We start from the raw sequence: 22199 nt of genomic DNA on the forward strand, positions 1-22199 counted from the left end.
GAAGCTTATATTAATTACAACTGCTTGGCCATTAGCTCAGGCCCACCACTGACTAGCCCTTACATTTAAACTCAGCCCATTTCTGTTGATCTATATGTTGCCATGTGTTTACCTGTGTGCCATTACATGCTGCCCCCTGGAAGTGGGCTGGAGTCTCCTCACTCAGCCTTCCTGTTCCCATAATTCTCCTTGTCTGTTTACCCCACCTATACATCCTGCATGGCTACTGGCCAATCAGCTTTTTATTTATCAACCAATCAGAGCAACAACTTCATAGCCTACAGAAATACATCCCCCCATCAAAGTAGCTAAGTTCTGGCCCCATGGGAAGAACCATCCCTTGTCTGCCTTGTCAGAAGTAACATCTTGTAGCAGTAGATAAAACACTTTTTTGAAACCTACTTAGTTAGCAGATCACTAACTTCTGCCAACTCAAATTGTCTTGTCACAGTGATGAAAAGCTAAAGCATTTAGTTATCACAAATGTCTTCAAATAACGTAAAGTTCATTCATTTAGTCTCTCCTTATGTATGTACATACAACATACACATGAGTTGGCTGTGTGGATTAAAACAATAATGATGATAACTGCATGACTCACAGAAATTATGAATGTTATATAAAATAAAATTTATTAAAGAAGTTGCGAGAATTTGTGGAACATGGTAATACAAAAAATGAGATTTTAAGCTGTTATCATTTTAGTGGTCTTTTAATATTTACCAACATTTTAAATATGAAATATCACTTTAAAAACATAATATTACATTATTTATTTCCTGCTAACACTGAGATTGAGGTATGAATTTCCCTAACTTGTTTTAAACTTTTTCTTTTTTGAGACAAGTTCTCACTATGCATCCTTGGTTGCCTTGGATTCATTGTGTAGTTCAGGATTGCCTTGAAATCACAAAGATCAATATGACTCCACAGTGTTGGGATTTAAAATGAGTAACACCATGCCTGGACTTTGTTTTAAACATCTTACAACTGAACACTAAAGATAATTTTTATCTGTCAATCAATTTCACACTACATTGATGTTAATTTTAATTTTATTTTAGCAGACACAATTTGATTCTATTCCTTAACCTCTGAAAGAAAAATTATGTGACAAATGATTGTTAAATATATTTTAATTAATTATTTTATATTAATCAACAGATTTTTTGAAAATAGTTTGAGTCAATTACATTTAGCCTAACTTATTTCCATTGAGACTAAATTAATTTTCAATAACATAGGTAATTTCCATTATTATATTTATGTATAATGGATGCTTCACTACAGTATTTCCAAACATACCAAGCATAAATTTATTTTGCATGTTCTATAGACGTATAAATCCTTCCACATTATTTTAATGAAGAGGATTGTTTGCATGGAGTGAGTGGATAGAAAGAATTAATTGCAGCGTATGGTGATATGGCTCACTAGGTAGAGTGCTTAAACAGCATACATCAAATCCTGACCTTGAACCCCAGTTTCACATAAACTGAGCTTGGTGCCATATACATATAAGACTAGCACTTGACAGGTGGAGGAAGGAAGATAACAGGACAAGACCATATTGTCCTGCATCATAGATTAGAAGCCAGCCTGGAATATAAGAGATTCTATTTTAAAGTTACCTTGATTAAAATGTTATGATGAACTTGTTTTGAACATAAAATAATGGTGATATTTTATTAATATACTTATTCAAAAATGTAGAGAAATGCAATATGTATACATAATTGTGCAAGATTTGCCAAGATAATAACCTATAGAAGATAAGATGGTGAAGTCTCTCATTTAGAGCTGCCATGTACAACGAGATGCACATAGCTACACACTGGGAGGCAGCCCCTGAAGAAGGCTCGCTGTGTGAGTATGATTGAACGCTGTCCATTCGAGGGACAATGAGAAGTTGAAAAACTTTGAAAATGACACATTTTAAATAAGAGTATGCTCCATTTTTACAATGATTGCTCCTTCTTTGCATATTAATTTCTAAGCCATTATTAGGAGTAAGTCAATAAACATGATTATTATTCCCGCTTCGTGCCTGGGTACAGTGAGGTTGTAGGAAACTTGATTTGTCAAGATGACATTGATTGGACTGCCAGAATTGAAATTAAGACTTTAGACTTTCAAGACTAAAAGAATTTTCTTCCATCACAAGGTCCTTCTTTTCTAAATAGCTAAGTCCCTGGTCTTTGTGTTCAAATTGGAGGATTAGTTGTGAGACTGGACTCTCAGACATTTTATAATCATCAGCATGTAGACTAAGGCAGGGGTTGACATGAAAACAGTCAAAGAAATAAATGGCCACTTTTCTCAGTTTGGCATACTGTAAACAATTTCTTAAAGTAGATTAATGTAGGTAATTTGTACCTATGCTGACAATTTTAAGAAAGAAAGAAAATGGCAATCTTAGGAGCCTTAGCAATTTTTATTCCTTTCAACTTCTCTTCCTCATATGTCATCTTACCTTGGAAATCAATAAAAAGGATTCTCTTTTAAACCCATTTATGTTCAGATTCAACTCTGAATTCAACAAGTGCTTCAAAAAGACAAACTAACCTAGTTTTCTAGACCCCATGAATTTGCTCTGCTGGATATAGATGCCATTTTAGATTCCTCCATGTCCCAAAGCTTATTTCTGAACACAGTTTCTCTTTTTAATACAATCTCCATCTTTCTTCTCTTATCCTTGCTGACATTTCATTTCAATCAGGGTTGAGACCTTGCCTTCAATCTTTTGGAATCAACTTTTGATGGATATAGGCGGTTTGTTAACAGAAGTGGTACCTATTAGAGCAGCGATGTCTGTCAGGCTTTGATTTTCTCCCCCTACGGGTCACTGTTTATCTTATTCCTGTCTCTTTCAGAAACTTCAGTGAGTTTAAGAAACATATTTAAAAGCCAATTTGCTATTTTGAAAAGTGATCTCTCCTTTTTGTTGTTGTTTTTGTCATACACAAGGACATAGAATAGCATTTTGATGGTTTTCTTGCTTTATTATCCACAAAAAGCATCAGAGAAATGAAGAAGAATGTTCCCTGCATGGAAGCTACACCCAGGAAGTATGTTATTACTTTTAGAAGTGGCATTACACTTTAAGCCCAATAATGAAGATTCTGAGAAATGGCTTTTTCTTAACTTTTAAAGAAAGAATGATATTTAAAATGACAAGTTTCAACATATTGTATTGTCTCTGATATTACCAAGTAAATGGACTACTAGATGATAGATAGACTTTTTGCAATAAGGAAAGTTAACTTTAGGACTTCATTAACAAATGTTTTTTTTTAATTAAACAAAAAAACCCAAAAAATTATAAACTAAAAGAATAAAAAAAAAAATTCCAAGATCAGTTTGTTATAAGAAATTACTGGTCAAAAACATAAGACGTTATACTTAAAGTTTTAAAAATTATACATGAAGGAAACCTGATTTGAAAGGCCTTACATTTTGCATAATGGGCTTGTAATTTATGATTCAAAACAAGAACAAGACTACACTGATGGAAGTTTAGAGTGATGTTGTAGATAGCAGCAGAAGTACACCTGTGCACTGAGTGGTAGGTACAGTGATGTCTGACTAGATTAAATTAGTGATGTCTGACTCTGGTTATATCCAGAGTTGTGTGCAACTTTTACCATGACAATTATGTGCAATATAACAACTCAGGGGGAAAAGAATTAATTTGGAGCTGGCATTCCCACAATTTTAGTGTATAGTGGCTGTTTACTGGCCTGCAGAGATTTAGAATCTCCTAGTCTAAGAACCCTGTAGCACAGGGGCAAGCTATATCCTGGCATCACAGGAGCCTGAGGACAAGATATCCCCTCAAAAATATAAGAGACTGAGGGCCAGATATACCCCTCAAAGCAAACACCTGTGCCTACTCCCTCACATCCATGCTTAACTGCCACAATTTCTACCACCTTCCAGAAGTCTATTCAACTATGAATTGTCCATGATTCAATATCTTAAGTGAAGACTCTCATGACTCAACTATTTCTCAGAATCTCTGGATATTGTTCTGGGAATGAAAACCACACAACATCTGTAGGAGTTCCTTGGTTGAATTTTGGGGGCCACTTATGTATACTATCATATCATCTGCAAATAGGGAAAGTTTGACTTCTTCCTTTCCAATTTCTATCCCCTTGATCTCCTTTTGTCATCTTATTGATCTAGCTAGAATTTGAGTACTATACTGTATAAATATGGGGAGAGTGGACAATCTTGTCTTGTTCCTGATTTTAGTGGAATCATTTTGAATCTCTTTCCATTTAATTTATTGTTGGCTGTCAGTTTGCTGTAAATTGCCTTTATTATGTTTAAGTATGTAAAATGAATAAAAAATTTATTTTTTTATATTTTTCCATATAATTTATTATGGTAATAACTTATCAAGATCAGTGTTGAACACTGGATTTTTTGACAAATTTAATTTCATGATAAGCACATTTAACTTCAGGTTTACTTTAAGGAAAGAACTCGAAGAGACAAGAAATATTCATTGCTTTTATAAGAATATTAAGAAACATTTACATGAAAAAGAAAAACGAGTCAATGAAAGATCTGCAGTAACACAGCTTGAGTCACAGCTGAGAACATGAGATTTGGAACTGAAGAACGCAAGGGACACCCTGAAGGAGGTAAACCAATTTCAAGTAAAACATTCAGCTCTTCACTCAGTCTTGCCAATATTACTTATACCAGCCCTCTGGTGAATTAATGTGTCTATTGTACTTAATGACAGGAATATGATCTGTTGAATATCTTTTGTCAATTTATATCATCAGCCAACCTCTCATAATCATATGTTCACAAAAACTTAAAACACGGGACATATCAGTAGGCAAGATATTATTGTATATCTATCCTATTCATATATGAATAAAAAATTTCTTAATGAAAAAAAAGAAAAATGGTCCCATAAGACCGAGACTGTCCCCCAAATGGTTACTTACATGGGAATAATGAAATTATAAATTCTACAAAAATATGTATCTAGAAACAATTATAAATACTTAAAATATAATTTAAAATATGTGGGTGGTATATAGTAATGTAATAGTGTACAATTAAAGGTTAAACTACTGTTACTGAGTTATGTTGAGCTAAACAAATAAAAAATTATGTAGAAATACTGTTTAGACACAAAGAGAAATTTAGAATACAAAAAGGAACATGCATATAAACATTATAAGATGTTCTTCTACAAGTATGAAAAGTAGATTAATAATGTGAAAAATTGCAGAGTTCAACTCATCTATAAATATTTTCACATTTGTTGTATAAATAAAATACAAACATGGGTTGTATTTTATATTATTTTCCATAATTCATCTCTCATTCAACACCACTTTTTGAAACATCCCATATCCACGCTGTCTGTGGTAATTTGTGGAAAACATTAGACACATGTTGAATAGAAAAGTTCAGTCATTATTAAAAATCTTTCAGTAATTTTAAATCATGCAAAGACATTAAGTTCATGTATGAAGACATTGTGATCAAAATCTTACTAAGATAGTGGTTGGGTGGCAAACAATCTTTATTTGAAGGCATAGAATAAACATACTCTAAATTGTATACTAATAAAAATAGCTGTTTCATTCATAGCTTATTATTAAACTTTAAGAGATTGAAACAACAACAAAAAAATAAATTTGTTCTCCCTCACTGTTCTTGATCCAACTGGGATCTCCCACTTCCCCAAGCTCTCTTTCCCTTGACCCGTGCCCTTCATTAACCCCACTCATGTCCAGACTGTTCATGTAGATCTCATCCATTTCTCTGTCACTGGGCGATCCCCGTGTCTTTCTTGGGGTCTTGTTTTGCAGGTAGCCTCCCTGGTGATGTGAGTAGCAGTCCAGAATAGGAAGAAGCAAAGTGCTAGAGAGGCCCACAGAAATCCACAAAGATACCCCCACAATAGACTGCTGCCAATGGCTGAGAGACAGCCCGAACTGACCTACTCTGGTGATAGGATGGCCAAACACCCTAATTGTCCTGCTAGAAACCCCGTCCAACGACTGAGGGAACTGGATGCAGAGATCCACTGCTAGGCCCCAGGTGGAGCTCCAGGAGTCCAATTGGCAAGAAAGAGGAGGGTTTATATGAGCAAGAATTGTTGAGACCAAGGTTGGATAAAGCACAGGGACAAATAGCGAAACAAATGGAAACACATGAACTATGAACCAATGGCTGAGGGCCCCCCCAACTGGATCAGGCCCTCTGAATAGGTGAGACAGTTGATTGGCTTGATCTGTTTGCGAGGCATCCAGGCAGTGGGACCGGGTCCTGTGCTCAGTGCATGAGTTGGCTGTTTGAAACCTGGGGCTTATGCAGGGACACTTGGCTCAGCCTGGGAGCAGGGGACTGGACCTGCCTGGACTGAGTCTACCAGGTTGATCTCAATCCTCCTTGGGGGAGGCTTTGCCCTGGAGAGGTGGGAATGGGGGGTATGCTGGGGGGAAGGGGAGGGGGCGGGAGGGGGGAGAACAAGGGAATCCATGGCTGATATGTAGAACTAAATTATATTGTAAAATAAAATTAAATTAAATTAAAAAAATAAATTTGGTCAAATGCCAAATTAGAGATAGTACTTGGTTTCTTGTATCTTTAAAGTAAAATAACTCATAATTATAATTAGGAAACAGAAATAACCTCCTTCTAAAAAGAATATATAAGAAAAAATGAGAAAAGAATTGATTTCTATTTACTGAAGCATAGCGTCAAATACAGAGGTATTGGAAGTAGAAATAACACTTTGATATAGGAGAAATAGGATATTTCTTTGACTATTAATGGAATATTTATATGTTGATATTGCAGCATTTAAAATCAGAAGGGAAACAAATATGTAGCCTTCACATGGTATTATGTTAAGGTTGCCATTTGAATTTTATACTCGAATATTAAGGTGTTTGGGGAATATCTCAGTCAATAAAAATGAAAAGGAAGTACTGAGTTAGATACTCAGAATCCACATGAAAATGATAGACACAGAGGTATACAATTGTAATTCCTGCCCAAGGTAGTAGGAGAAGAGCTGATTCTTAAAATTCATGGTTACTAGTGAGTAATCATTTGTCACAAAACCTGGACAATTCTTGAGAAACACACCTGAGGTAGTCTACTGGCCTTCACACCATGGAGCAGCAGCTCACATACAGTCACACATAATCTCATACAAATAAATAAACGAATAAAGCATGACACTATCTCTGAATTTATGGATTTATTATATGAGCAGATAAATAAGATGATTTGGAACTATAAGCTTAAAAATTGAAACAGCTGAAATATCAAGTAAAGTGGCAATATTTAGATTTTGGCAGTGGAGAAGAAGTTCCCAAGGAAACTAGCTTCCTCCAGTTGTACCAGGATGACTTGCTTCTTCTGAGTGCTGTAATTGTATGGCTTTAAGTATTGAGCATAAGCAATATTAAACATTAGGAAAAAGAAATTTGCAAGAAATACAGTTCTTCTAAATGTTCTTATATTCTTATATGGATATCAAAATATACTACTTCTGCAAGTCAACAGAGTAACATCCATAATCTTCTTCTGCTGTGATAAACAGTGACCTCAAGCAACTTGCTAGAAGACAAGAGTTTTTTTTTTTTTGTTTTTTTTTTTTTTTGATTGTTTGTTTTGTTTTGTTTTGTTTTTTGGCTTAGAGGATACAGTTTACCCTCCAAAGAAGCCAAGGCAGGAATTCAAGGATCGAAGCTGGAGGAATAGACTGAAGGAAAGTCTGAGAATAAATGTTGTTTACTGGTTTATTTCCCCGGGCTTACTGTGCAACCTTTCTTATATAGCCCAGATCCACCTACTTAGGGATGGGCCCTTCCATATCCATCAGAAATCAAGAAAATGCCTCAATATATATTTCACAGACTGATTTGATGGAGGTAAATCCTCACTAAGTTTCCTTTTATCCAAGACAGGTCTAAGTTCATGTCAAGCTTACAAAAAAATATGACATTCACAACAATAGTGAGTGAACAAAATATTTTAAAAGCAATTTTCAAAAACAAACTAGTCTGTAGAAACATAATGATATATTTAACCTGAGCATTTTCAGCCTATAGGCAAATTAACCATGACAGACAAATATTAACACGTTTTATGTACAGGTATTTGTTTGCTAATGAAGAAACTAAATGCTGATATTGGATGTAAAATTGTTATAGACTTCCAAACAGCAGTTCCTTAATTTTACAGTATATAAATCCACATGCAATTTTATTTGCATTTCTAGTATCTATACAAACTGTCACTGACATGATTATGTGTACAAATACATTATGATGGTATTTATAACTTTTAACCTTAGATATGATGCTGAATATTGGGAAATAAAACAAGCATATGTTGAGAAGAAATTAGTTAAATAAATTTAAAAAAACAGAAAGAAAGAAAATTAAAATTGGAGTTTAAGAAGAATGAGAAAGCTAAATTTAGAGGCTCATGCTTGTCAGTACCTAACCTGGGGCAGGAGAACTAACATGAATTTAAGGCTAGCCTAGGGTACAGGATGAATTGCAGCTCAGCCTGCACATCAATGTAAAATCCTGTATCAAAATTCAAAAACTAATAGTAAAGAAACAATAATACACAAACAGAAGAAAAGAAAAGAAAAAGTGTCGTTGATATATTGTGTACCCCAATAAACTTATCTGGGGGTCAGAGAACAGAACAGCCATAATATTAAACATAGAGGTTAGGCAGTGGTAGCATAAGCCTTTAATCCTAGCATTCCAGAGGCAGAGATCCATGTGGATCTCTGTGAATTCAAAGTCACACTGGAAACAGCCAGGCATGATGACTCAGATCATTAATCCCAGGAAGTGATGGCAGAAAGCAAACAGGTATATAAGGTGTGAGGACCGGAAACTACAGCTGGTTACCTTTTAGGCTTCTGAGCAGCACAGTTCAGCTGAGATTCATTCTGGTTGAGGACTCAGAGGCTTCCAGTTTGAGGAAACAGGAGCAGCTGAGAAACTGGCAAGGTGAGGAGGCTGTGGCTTGTTCTGCTTCTCTGATCTTCCAGCATTTACCCCAATACCTGGCCCCAGGTTTGTTTTATTAATAAGTCCTTTTAAGATTCATGCTACAAAAAACCAGAACAGGAGCTGGACTATATTAACCTATAATTATAGTTATGTGGACTAGTTGTGTGGCTTGCAGCAGGAAATATATAAATTCAAGGTCATCCTTGGTGGCAGGACAAGACCAGGTCACTTATTCAGACCTCTTAAGCCTGGCAGTGTAGCTGAGTGATAGATTGTTTATTTAGCATTTGTAAAATATCAGCTTTACACATATTTATTTATTTGAAAACCTCACAAATATGTTACAATTAACACAAAACCAAGTCACGCTGTAGTTCTTTACATGTAGAAACTTAATAAGCAATACATAAGCTATAGGAGAAAGCATACACATAACTGTAAATACTATTCCTCTTTGTTGATAGGAATAGATGTGGGAGGTCAAGGAAAACTGTAAATTGTCATTGTTTACATTTCGAGATTAAACTATTTGTATCATTTTTTTTGGCCAGGAACATATGTTTAATTTAAACAAATGAAAATACATTTTTTGAATTATAAAACAGTATTTGCTTCACATACCCTAGATGGCTAACACTAGTCATTTTTTAGGTGATTTCAGTCATGTTATGAAAGAGATCTAAAAAGTTAAGTATATCTTCTGACATTTAAAAATTCATTTTTATCTTTTTTTTTTTTTTTGGTTTTTCGAGACAGGGTTTCTCTGTGTAGCTTTGCGCCTTTCCTGGAACTCACTTGGTAGCCCAGGCTGGCCTCGAACTCACAGAGATCCGCCTGGCTCTGCCTCCCGAGTGCTGGGATTAAAGGCGTGCGCCACCACCGCCCGGCTCTCATTTTTATCTTATCCACAATTTCCTATAATTTTATACATACATAACATTGTCCCATAAAGAACATAAAAGGATTGTGATAAATTACATAGATAATACCAAAGAACTAGATTATGAAATGTAATTTTATTATTTACTCAAAGTTATCCAATGTTTCCTGGAAGTGTTTATAAGTTAGTTAATTAAATTGAACGGTTTTCCTGGTAGCTGTGTCTGAAAACATCCCTCACATATCTTACTAAGACTGTAGGAAATTTAAAAAAGAAAACAGCAGAACACTTTGTAGAAAGGGGCTTGTCATATCTCCTACTCTCATCAAAGAAATGGTAGTTTAATTAAGATTAATGCTACAGGGTTTGATATGAAAACAGGAAAGGTAGAGAGCTTCTAGAGATTAAATACCATTGTTTTTAATCCTATTTCATCCTAGAGCAAAAGTATGTCTTTACTTGTTTTTGGCAGATAATCAACCTCATCCACAACCTTTTGTTGCTCTCCATGCAGCAGGTGGGCAGATGGGTACCAGAGATGATTTTTGATAGACACAGAGTTTAGAAAGTGTAGGCAGCTGCTCTGAGCCACACTCACACCAGGTAAGAATTTACAGGGAGATAACAATGCCTGCAGGCTTGGTTTTGGCAAAAATTATTATTGGCAGGAAGAAAGCAATTTCATTATGCTGGCTAATGAGTCTAGAGTCAGGGTGTATATGTGGGCTTTATCCTGGTGATTCCATGATTCTTTCACAGAGTCTTCTCAATGGACATACGTTTTCAGGAGATTTTGCATGTAACAGGACTACACTGAAGTCTCTAGTTATGTTCCATGAGATAGCTTTTATAAGTCAAAGGAGCAGACAGTTAATTAAAAGATACTATAAGGAAAAGTCTACCATAGTCACATTTAACACTCTTTATGGTACTGAATTTATTTACTTTCAGCAGTTGAGAATCAAGGTAAGTTTATCACTTTTTCTTTGTTTTGTTTTCTGAATCTTTTCTACAATGCACAGCAGACAGGTCCAGTCTAGGTATAACATTTAAAGGAAATATATCACATATTTTGCTGAAGATGTAAAAAGATAAAGAGTAAAAAAAAAAAAGTTGTGTACTAGAATATTTTTCCATGGTGAAGACTTTCAAAGTCAGTGATTTAGGTTACAAGCTCAGAATTTTATAAAGATACCCAATGATGAGAGAAAATATAAAGTTATCAATAATGTCTGTAAAATTTAGAAGTTTTATGAAAAATTAAAATAGAAAAATGTACTATACAATCAAAACATATAACAAAATTTAAATCCCCTTTAACATCTACAGATCCTTTATGCAAGAAATATTTTTCAAACATGGCAGACTTGAATATACGATTTTCAAGAAGTGCAATTGAAGAGCTACATTATTCAGTCTTCACATTCTTCACCACTGTTCACAATTCCTAATACTATTAAAGGAGGAAGAAAGATTTTAGAAGTCATAGTCTGTGCTTGACTGTCTCACAGCTATAGTTCTGTGAGGAGGGAAAAACGCCAGGTCAATAAGAGGGCATTATGGATCAAAGGTGTTTACCTTGTGGCTACAAAGGAACCCACAGGAAAGGCTCAGGAAAACACACACCTTTCAGAAAAGTGTATCTAGGAACAGAGTTTTCTCCTCAGTTTATTCAGCACTGAATTCTGATGCGAGTGCACTCATGATCCTGTTATGTCTCAAAAGCACCACAACTGGAGAATAGGGAATTTACACTCAACTGTAGCACGAATCTTACCAGTTCTTATTCATAAACACAAAAATGAGCCAGGTATTGGGGTGATGCTGGAAGATCAGAGAATCAGAAAAAGCCACAGCTTCCTCACCTTGCCAATTCGTCAGCTGATCCTGTTTCCTCAGACTGGAAGCTTCTGAGACCTCATCCAAATGGATCTCAGCTGAACTGTTGCTCAAAAGCCTAAAACCTTAACCAGGCTTCTAGTTCCTAGTCCTCATGCCTTATATACCTTTCTGATTCTGCCATCACTTCCTGGGATTAAAGGCTCACTTCCTGGGATTAAAGGCATGAGTCAGCATGCCTGGCTGTTTCCAGTGTGGCTTTAAACTCACAGAGATCGGGATGGATCTCTACCTCCCAAGTGATAAGATTAAAAGTGTGTGAGCCACCATTTTCTGGCCTCTATGTCTGTCTAGTGGCTGTTCTGTTCTCTGACCCCAGATAAATTTATTAGGGTGCAGGATATATTGGGGAACACAATATCACCACACTCAACCTTTGGTGGCTCTTCATAGCCATAGCTTAACAGAAATAAATCTCAGAAAAAGTAAATAGAAAGAAAACTGTGTCTCTGGACATCATAGTCAATAGTATGTTATAACCAATAGTTATAACCAAAAGAATACAAAAAATATTAAAAATAAACTTCAGAACTCTAGGATCTTGGCCAAGTACTTGGCTGTCAGTCTCTGCATCTGTTTCTATCAGTTGCAAGATGCAGGTTCTATGATGACAATTAACATAGACACCAATCTGAGTGGGTGGGTGGGAATGGCTAGTTCAAGCATCCTCTCCTCCATTGCTGTGAATCTTAGCTGGGAACAATCTTGTGAGTTCCTGGGATTTTCCCTACCTGCAGCTGTCTCCCCATTCCCATAATGGTACACTCTGTCAAGATATCTCTTTCATTGTTTTCCCTCTAGTCTCTTCCCCCATGTTCCCACCTCCCATCCTCTCCTAGCCCCTCCCCTCTATTCCTCCCTCTCAGTTTACCTAGAAAATCTTAACCCTTTCCCAAGGCGATCCATGTGTGTGTCTCTCTCTTTACCTAGCTTCTCTGGGGTTATGGATTGTAGCCTGATTATCCTTTACTTTGCATCTAATATTCACTTATATGTGAGTATATATCATGTTTGTCTTTCTGGGTTGGGGTTACCTCAATCAGGATGGACTCTGAACTGACAAGTGAGGAGCCTGCATGGGACTGAACTAGGCTCTCTGAATGTGGGTGAAAGTTGTATGGCTTGATGTGTTTGTGGGTCCCCTGGCATTAGGACCAGAACTTGTACTGGGTACATGAACTGGCTTTAAAGACCTCATTCACTATGGTGTGATGCCTTACTCAGCCTTGATGCAGGGGGAAGGGGCTAGTCAGGCCCCAACATGGTATGACAGCCTGTGTTGACTACCCAAGGGAGGTCTTACCCTCTATGAGGAAGGGATGGGGGTGGGATGAGGGTAGTTGGGGGAGAAGAGGAGGGAGGAGGAACAAGGGTTGACATGTAAAATGAAAGATGTTTATTAATAAAAAATATATAAAAAATAAAAGAACTTCAGAAATATAAAAAATTCACTTCGTATAGCGGTATGATGTCCAAGTAACTCTGGGCTTCTTATTAAACAAGAGAAACCAGAGGATAGTTAAAATTGAGCTTCTGAGAGGCTAGAGACAATGAACTGAATTTCTATACCCTCTAAGTCATTATCATTCCTTCAAAATTTGTTTTGTTTAATGTTCTGTTTGTTTTTATATTTGAGATTTTTGAGAGAGAGAGAGAGAGAGAGAGAGAGAGAGAGAGAGAGAGAGAGAGAGAGAGAGAGAGAGAGAACATAGAATTAGGAGAATAGAGAGTTGTGGAAGATCTGGGAGTAGTTATGGAATCTGGCAAAAGAATATGATCAAAATACATTGTATGAAAATTGTAAATAAGCAAAAAAATCTAAAACACTAAAAAAATTAAAACATATGAGTAAATATTTTGACAGCAATAACACAAAAATCTCATGAGAAAATAAAATTTATTTTTAGACATTTTCTGCAAAACATATGACTTAGAGTCTTGACATTGGAGGAAAAGAGTTGGAGAGAAAACCTTTACTTTTCAAGATGAAAAACAAACAAAACCACAGGTGTTTGCTGTGTATATATTAATGGGAAATGGTTCAGTGGATAAGAGTACTTGGAAACCTGGGGACCTGAATTCAAATTCCAAGAGCCACACATAAAGATGGGCTAGTACTGAGGAATAGAAACAAGCACATCCTGGGAATATGAGGTTTTTATGTTCAGTGAGAAAGTCTATCTGAAGTGAATAAGGCAGAAAGTGATAGATAAAGAGAAACAATAGATGTTCTGTTCTGCCCTCAGGATTTGCAACATTAGTGTATGCTAGTCTCCTGCAAACACACACACATACACGCATGCACACATACACACTATACATGTACACAACACACACAGAAAACACCTGTACACACCAAACACATCACACAGAAAAGAGCACACACACTACATGAATATATACATCCAGAATGAACTTCCATTTAAATGATTCAATATAAAGGAGACTTTCTATATTAACCAAGGAATGTAATGTTATATACAGAAAAATATTAAGGAGTTTACACAAAAAGTCCACTCAAACTAATATGTGAATTTAATAATACTACAAAATATTGATGAATGAAATTGTATTCTTAGCTACTTGTTCATTATGATATAATTTTTGGATATAACTATGCTTCATTTATAGTAACATTAAAATATGTGAAATACTTATGCATAGATCTAAAAACAATACAAGAGCTTTATGGTATGAATTGCCAATTATTTATGATAGAAATTTTAAAAATATAAGCAATCATTATAACTATGAGCCATGTTTCTGCAACAAAAGGTTAGATATTTTGAACATATCAATTTTGCCACATGGGGCATTAGATTTGAGTGACAATATCAGACTCTTATTAGAACATTTTGTTAAAATTGACAACTTGGCATGTTAAATTTGAAATTCATATGGCTATTCCTTTTACTAGAACAGGCAAAACAAAGCTAGAAAATGCATCCTTCCAAATGTGAAGACTGGTAAGGCAAGAATAATCAAGTTAGTATATACTGCTAAAGATTTCCAGACTCTAAGTCTAGAACAGAGAATCCCAAGATGCCATTAAATTTGTGTTCACTTATCATCATCAAATGCCTACCAGCGAATTTAAGGAATATCCCCTCTCATTGGGAAGAAAGACATTTAACTTGGAAATATATGTGTTTTCTCAATTACTGTAATTAGAAGACAACATCCTTATCATCGCAGAAAATATTTAAGTCATCTTCTCACCAGGGAATTCACACAAATTGAGGCAATGTACTCATGTTCATCAGCTTCATTTGAGATGTCACATTATCCATTATTACCCACTGGCCAATATCCATGTCAAGGATCTGACAAGCTCCATCCTGGTAATGGTTGGGTGTGGTGGTATTATGTTCCCCAAAATATTGTGCACCCTAATAAATTTATCTGGGGTCAGAGACAGAACAGCCGCTAGATACAATGTCTAGAAAATGGTGGTACTCACACCTTTAATCCTAGCATTTCAGAGGTAGAAATCCCTCTGGATTTTTGTGAGTTCAAGGCCACATTGGAAAGAGCCAGGCATGGTGACACATGCTTTTAATCCCAGAAAGCGAGCCTTTAATCCCAGGGAGTGATGGTAGAAAGGAAAGATATATAAGGCATAAAGACTAGAAAGAAGAAGCATTTGGCTGGTTAAGCTTTTAGCTGGTTAAGCTTTCAGACTTTGGAGCAGCAGTTCAGCTGAGAGCCATTGGGATGAGGAAACAGAATCTTCCAGTCTGAGGAAACAAGATCAGCTGAGAAGTTGGCCAGGTGAGGTTAGCTGTGGCTTGTTCTGTCTCTTTGATCTTCCAGTGTTCACCCCAATACCTGGCACCAGGTTTGATTTTATTAATAAGAACTTCTAAGTTTCATGCTACAGATGGGTAACAACACACTTACCTCTGTTGTCCAAAGCAGTCACATACTTTGTATCAGTAGTAACTAATAGTATTATTTCACCCATAGCAAAAGTAAATATGTTCAGTGGCAAAAGTATGACTATGGAGTTTCTTTCCCTTTATTGTTTATAATGATTCACTATACAATTTTTGCTTCTCCCATTTTCCCACATAGACAATGCAAACAATAACATATAAGTTGTAAAAAGGTGGGGCTTATAATAACATAATTCCCTATGAACGCATGACTTGGGTTGCTCTTCTCACACGAAAAGAAGAATGTTATGACCATCATGGTGATGACCGAGGTGAAGTGTTTGTGGAAAAATGAGTAGAAAGGAAATTGTCAGTATCAGTTCCAGTTACATGGCCACAGAATAGAACCACACAATGTAGAAGAATCTTACAATCTTAAAGGACAAATAGCATGAACTGCAGGATTTTGTTTATTTTATTTTATTTTTAGTTTTTTTATGCATAGTTTCATCTTAGCGGGAGGAAATATTGTCATCATGGTATAATTTTATTTAATCAAGACTTTAATAAGCCAAATGGCTGTATGCATGCTTATGTGACAAGGATTTGAGCTGAGCTGAATTTTCTTCTGGGAATTTCTATCATCACAACCTTCTAAGGTCGGCTGTACTGGAGGAACTGCTGCAAATGATATTTCCCAGAATCCCCTTTCTGGGACATACTTTGCTGGAAATAGATACTTGAGTAAAACAGTGAAGATGAAAGACAAGTGATTTCCTTCTGGATGCAGCAACAGAGAAATTCATTGGCAGATGTACTATTCATTAAGATTTTGTAGCAAGTACCCTAGAATCATTTATTTCCCTGATTAAAACAAAACAGATGATGGGAAATTTCTGAGACCTACTTTCCCCGCAGAGCTGTGTAAAGCATACAGTATTTGTCTGAGGTTGTTTATTTATTTATTTATTTATTTATTTATTTATTTATTTATTTATTTATTTTGTGTGTGTACACTTTCTTGCTCTCTGCTTTTTTTCCCTTTGACTGTGACATTGACTTACTTAGTACATTCCCTGACAACTCCAAACTTCCTATTAGTTATTAATTTATGTAATGACATATATCCTTGTATATTACCCAACTGGATTATGTGGTTTGGGGTTGGGTTTTTATTATTTTTTGGCTTTCTTGATTTTCCTCCTTTTCCATCAATTTTTTTTATCACCTGTAAATTCTATGGCAGAGGATGCCACTCAGCCCCATTAAAACAGAATCAATTATTCTCAGGGTGATGAATGTGTATAGATCCCCTTTAGTTCAGTCTGTAAATTTGAAAGCATTCAAGGTGACTGTTGAAGGTAATTTTTTAAACAAACAGACTTTCTATTCCAGCTGGCACAGCACCTGTAATGTTCTTAGAGAGTTTACTTCCAGAAATGTTATTTGAAAATTAATAGCATTTGTGTTTACCCCCAAATGATTCATCTGTTCAGATAGAATGGAGTAAGACTGATTGATTGTTGTTGATAAGTCACATGATTTTTAAGGCATAGGACCCATTCTTATAGCTTAAGGAACAATAATTTTGAAGATGAAGAGAAAAATAAATAAGAACAAAGGAAAAAAATCCTAAAATTCTACTTCATATTCCATTTGTAAGATCAATGTTAAAATATTTACACTTTGTGAAAATTAAATGATAAAATATTTTGCACAAAGATGATTAAATGCTTGTTAATATGCAAAACATGCAAATTATAATAAACAGTGGCCGGGAAGAGTTGAAATTTCTGAGTCCTAGTATTTTTGGAAACATAGCACTGAAATCCTTGTTGGGGTTATTTCTTGCATTTGTATTGACATTACTTATTTAAGAGGGATGTGCATTTCTCCAAATTGAGTTATTTTCATTGAATTATTGAAATACAGATTCCTTTCAGCTCTCTGATCTTTTACTTTACTGTTGGCTGATCCTCCCAAACCAAAGAGAATTTCCTGGAATACTTAAATGTTGATTGTTTTCTCCAACAATTGGTTTCCATCTCACTTGGACTTAATAGTTTTCATTTGTTTGGTAGAAATTCAAGGAAGCAAATAATTTGTTTCTAGGAAGGATCAGAAAATATCTAAGTAAAACTCAAGATAAGTACTAGGGCCTTTTTTGTTTATATAATGCAACTTGCTTCTGGTATGACAGTAATTAAGGAAGGTATTTATACACATCTATCTGTTTATTAGAATTGTATGGGAACAACTTTATAGGAATATACTTTATTAAGAAATATAAAATCCCATTGCATTAACAAAACTTACATTTTGGTATATATTATTATCAGTTTTTATTATATGAAAATAGCCTCACAAATTCATTCTGAAAATCACACAGACTATACTTGGAGCCCTATTTGCTGAAATGTGTTTTTCTTAAATTAAAAGTCATTGATGCCTTCTCTGGTATTTAAATAAAATTTATGGCACGTCATTTTTCCTCACTAATTTTTCAATCACTATAATGAGGTCAAATAAGCTCATATGTATAAACATAATGAAATGTGGCTGGACATAAGTAATATTGGTAGCAATTTAATCCAGATCAAACAGTATTTCTAACCTTGAAAATATATTATACATGCCCAAATAGTACATTTCAAAAATCAATTACCATTATCATTCTCATACATTTCTTCCACATCCAATCATGTCTTAGTCTTTTAAATTATTCTGTTCATTCTCTCTTTGCTCTTTGTCCTTCAACCCAAGTTTGTATTTTCAGTGTGTCACATCTCATTAATTTAGTTATTTTATAGTTTGTGTTCTTGTTAAAGCCTATTTCTTTATATAAATCCATTTGGCAACAATAAAATTAATTTTAAAAATAATTTCATTTTCATAATAATCCTAGAGATGTATAAGGAAAATTTCACTTTTCCCCAGTTTTCTTTTGGAGCAGTCTGCTTCAGTTGGTGGGCTTAAGGTAATTGAGATCTATGATGTTTTCTACTTCTGTAAGTTTTGATATGGTTCTTCCAGCTTTCTATTCAATTTTATTCTTTGTTTTAAATAATTTTGTGATACTTTTATTTTTCAGATAATATAAATACATCATTTATTCCTTCTTTTGCCTATAACCAAACTCTCCTATATAACCCTCCTTGTTCTCATTCAAATACATGACCCCTCCCACCGTTAATTGCTGTTACTAACATCTATTATACATGAGCACAACTTTATCAGTCCATAGAAATATTGCATATATGTGGGTCTTTAGGTTAAATATTGGTACTGGATAACCCACTGTTGTGCTCTACCCCTTGGGAAATTATTTTTCCCTCTCTTACATTTGTACAGTGTTTGAAGTTCTTTGTGCAGAGTTGTAGCCTCTTAAGTTTCGCAGTTCACTTCAGCAAGATTTAGTTGTTGCTCTTATTGAAGCTTTCAAATAGGAACACAATCAACCATCTTACTCAGCTATGTTTCCTATAAATGCAACAATTCCAAGCATAGCATAGTAGTGGCTTTTATATCTTCATGATCCAACAGCTCTTTCATTGGATTTAAGACACACTCAACAAGAAAGAAGTCATTCCTGGTACTGGAAACATAGCCAACTACCCAGGGTTAGAGAAGTCATGGATCTTGGAGGACTACCTATAGCCAACACTTTACTAAAAAGACACAATACATCACTACATTCCAATTTCTTTCTCTGTCAAACAGAGAAAAAATATCACTGTCTCAGATGACTTTTTTGAAAGTCATACACATGCTTCTGGCTCAGAGTCTGGCAAATAAACGTGAACTATTTAAACTTCCCTAAAGTAGAATACAAATTTAATGATGCAGAATAATGTGAAATGTAGACCCACTGTTACTCATGCTTGGGATGCTTGAACTGCTTACTTCAAGTCTCTATTCTTCCTGTAGTATTCAAGGATTCCCCTCCATGAGTCTAGTGCCAGGGAAACCCACTGCTCCTATTTACAAAATCCAACATTATGTGTACTACAAAGCAAGTAGTTATCTGCTGTGGGATGGCCTGTATGTCAAATGCTCTGATTGGTCAATAAATAAAACTCTGATTGCCCAGTGGCCAGGCAGGAAGTATAGATAGGACTAACAGAGAGGAAAAAAGAAAGAACAGGAAGGCAAAAGGAGTCACTGCCAGCCGTCGCCACGACAAGCAGCATGTGAAAATACCAGTAAGACAGAAGCCATGTGGCAAGGTATAGATTTATGGAAATGGATTAATTTAAGCTATAAAAACAGTTAACAAGAAGCCTGCCACGGCCATACAGTTTGTAAGCAATATAAGTCTCTGTGTTTATTTGGTTTGGTCTGAGCAGCTGTGGGACTGGCAGGTGACAAAGATTTGTCCTGACTGTGGGCAAGGCAGGAAAACTCTAGCTACAGTTATCTCCATCTTTCATAGGAGAAACATAGGATTTTCATTCTTTGCTTTTACTTTTTAGGATTATTTTAATCATTGGATGCTGAGCTATAAAAAATATAATTTATGAAACAAATAATAGTAAGCCCCATATTTTGTCATTAAATAACATATTTTCCAAAATTAATGTCTTGTTCTTTTCATATTTAGTATAATATTTTACCACTATAGATTTAATACATTACTTGTAAAATTAATAATTTTTATATATTTTACTTATGATATGTTTAAACAGCATCTATATTCACAGTTTTCTATCTTACTACATCTAATACTTGGTGTGTTTCCAATTATATAAGTCATTCATAGACATGCATTTAAATCTATAGTGTAATTTATAAATTTTTTATTTCTAACTTAATTAAATAGCCCAAATATGTATTATTTATATTGGGATTTATCATTCAATGTGAGACAAAAATGTTAAAATCCATAATGATCAATTAAAGCTAATGTAATATTTGCTATCAAAACTTTACATCACTTATCTTCCCTGTAGATAAATGCTATTGTTTGGGCAAGTATCCCTCAATGTTCTTACATTAACATCTAAGTTAGGTATATGTCACTGGGGAGATAGTAGAGCATTAGAAAGGTGGCAAGCACTGTGAATTCCTTAGGTTATAAAAGTATGATTCTGGTAAGGATTTTGAGATTCTAGTCAATTTATTACTCTCTATTGTTTCTTGTCATATATTAAGTAGTTTTGCTGTGACACATGCTACTCCTATTATAATCTGTTGCTCCCCTTGGTTATAGTGCCCCTCAGTCATGAACAGAACCTGCAGTAATGTGAGGTAAATAATCATTGTCTTTTGAGGCTGAGGAGAAGACTCAATTGGTGAAGATGTTAGTGTGAAAGTATGATCATCTGAGTTAAGAAATCAGCATTCTTATAAAAACTGGTCAAGAAGGTGCATATCTGTAATGCCAATGCTCGGTGAAGGGGTCAGAGATAGGTGGATCTTCACCTTTGCTGGCTGGCTAGTCTAGCCTAACAGAAGAGCTTCATTTTCAGTGAGAGAGCCTGTCTTGAAAAGTAAGATAGTTCTTGATCCAGCTGGGATCAAGAACAGAGAGGGAGACCATGGTAAATGAAGACCACATGAGAATAGGAAGAAGCAAAGTGCTAGAGAGGCCCACAGAAATCCACAAAGATGCCCCCACAATAGACTGCTGGCAATGGTCAAGAGACAGCCCAACTGACCTACTCTGGTGATGGGATGGCCAAACACCCTAATTGTCGTGCTAGAAACGCCATCCAATGACTGAGGGAACGGGATGCAGAGATCCACGGTCAGGCCCTGCGTGAAGCTCCGGGAGTCCAATTGGCGAGAAAGAGGAGGGTTTATATGAGTGAGAATTGTTGAGACCAAGGTTGGATAACACACAGGGACAAATAGCCAAACGAATGGAAACATAAACTATGAACCAATGGCTGTGGGGGCCCCCAAGTGGATCAGGCCCTCTGGATAAGTGAGACAGTTGATTAGCTTGATCTGTTTGGGAGGGCCCCAGGCAGTGGGACTGGGTCCTGTGCTCAGTGCATGAGTTGGCTGTTTGAAACCTGGGGCTTATGCAGGGACGCTTGGCTCAGCCTGGGAAGAAGGAGGGGACTGGATCTGCCTGGATTGAGTCTACTAGGTTGACCTTAATCCTCAAGGGAGTCTTTTCCCTGGAGGAGATGGGAATGGGGAGTGGAATGGGAGGGGAGGCGCGCGGAGGGGGGGCCGGTCAGAGGGGAAAGAACAAGGGAATCCGTGGCTGATATGTAGAATTAAATTATATTGTAAAATAAAATAAAATAAAATAAGGAAAATAGTAAGTGACAGGGAAAGACACCTGGCACCGATCTCTGATTTTCACACATTTGTGCACACTCATGTACACAGGCACATAGAACACACACACACACACACACACACACACACACACACACACACACACACCACACATTTTCATTTATAAGTAAATCATCAATGGTATTTTTTGACGTTATCAGGAGATTGAAAATAAATTTTCATAAATGCTGGGTAGATGTGGCTGCCCACTTTTGATTCTATCCTCCAAAG

This window comes from Peromyscus maniculatus, chromosome 9, assembly GCF_049852395.1.
Source record: "Peromyscus maniculatus bairdii isolate BWxNUB_F1_BW_parent chromosome 9, HU_Pman_BW_mat_3.1, whole genome shotgun sequence".
NCBI classification, from domain to species: Eukaryota; Metazoa; Chordata; class Mammalia; order Rodentia; family Cricetidae; genus Peromyscus; species Peromyscus maniculatus.